This window comes from Mus pahari, chromosome 14 (genome assembly GCF_900095145.1).
Source record: "Mus pahari chromosome 14, PAHARI_EIJ_v1.1, whole genome shotgun sequence".
Taxonomy (NCBI): domain Eukaryota; kingdom Metazoa; phylum Chordata; class Mammalia; order Rodentia; family Muridae; genus Mus; species Mus pahari.
Window position 1 is genome coordinate 50,327,143 of NC_034603.1, and position 1,405 is coordinate 50,328,547.

Sequence of the window (1,405 nt, forward strand, 5' to 3'; positions counted from 1 at the left end):
TTTTTTTTTTATTTCTTTCTTCAGAGACCTGAAGTTCTTATCATACAGATCTTTCACTTCCTTAGTTAGAGTCACACCAAGATATTTTATATTATTTGTGACTAAAAAAATATGGAACACTTCACAAATTTGTGTGTCATCCTTGCGCAGGGGCCATGCTAATCTTCTCTGTATTGTTCCAATTTTAGTATATGTGCTGCCGAAGCGAGCACCAGCAGACACTTCTAAAGGGGGTGGAAAAGAAGGAGGAAAGGGTGTGGTGGGAAGCACACTCGAATCGTATGAGCATGGCCTTATGGAATCCCTATAGCAAATGGAAGGCATGTGGCATATGGTCCCTCACTGTGTTCAGCCTCTGCCTGATGCTGTGTGACCACGCCCATTTGCAAGGTATGGACCCAGCAGTCGTCATGGCTCGCCCCTCCCTGGCTCCTCCCTGCCTTCTTAGGTCTGGCCGACATCTCTTCCTTCTGCTCTCTTCCTTGTGGCCTTGGGTAGTGATATCATGATCTTGCTCTCAGACCCTGCTGAAGCACGAGTGGGCAGAGGAGGAGGAGGGGAGCGAGTGGTTCCTGAACACCGAGCTCCTCGCCTTCTTCATCAGGAGTGAGATTCATTATTTTCTGCTTCTCTGTGCCAGCTGTCCCTAGCTCCTGTCCCTCCTGTTCCTTAGCTCCCTCGGACACCGGTGAAGAGAGATGATATGAAGTATTTAGAAGAAGAATTTTTTACAAGGGTCGGGAAAACTGATGTGTTGCAAGGCACAGGGGCCAGAGAAAGAGTGATTGGGGTGTTTGCAGAGCGGTGCATTGTACACCCCACCCTGAAACCTCAGCCACCCTAAGCATCCTTCTTGCTCACTTCATGGTAAAAAGATTGCCCTGTGCGTTGGTGCGCTTTCCTGATTGGAACCTTGGACAGCTCCATCAGCCCAGATCCTGGCCGCTCCACGCTTGATGGGGTATTTCCAGCCCCACCCACCTCTCAGCCTCTAGCCTCCTGAGTTTATCAAAATGCACCAGGCTCCAGTTTCTCCTCCCATTTCTCCTAAGACTGGGAACCTGGGTCCTGCTTCGTAGCTCAGCTTCAGAGCTCCATGTGATGCTCCCCATGTGGTGAACCTCACCCAGTCCCTCATATTTGCCTGATGTTACCAGCCATCTCTTCCCGTTTTAGAACAAGAAACCTAGGAGGTCAGGTTCAGACTGGCCCTGTTCAGCTGAGTATGTGGTGGAGTAAATAAGTCCCCAGGACCATTTTAAACGTAAGACCTCTCCTAAAATACAGCCCTGTTCCTGGAATAGCTGCTGATTGAAGCCTGGTTTAGTTGGAATGAAAAACAATGCAACCCCGCCCCCTGCCACCACACATTAAAACAAACAAAAATGGCTTGACAAGGGCTTAC

The 1,405-nt window shown here is 49.2% G+C and overlaps 1 non-coding gene across 1 annotated transcript; it reads right to left on the minus strand.

Annotated features, from left to right (window-relative positions):
- Positions 1-105: 105 nt before the first annotated feature.
- LOC115065471 lies at positions 106-212 on the minus strand. The gene has a single exon (XR_003845249.1). It is a non-coding gene; the product is annotated as a U6 spliceosomal RNA (small nuclear RNA).
- Between the last annotated feature and the right edge of the window lie 1,193 nt (positions 213-1,405).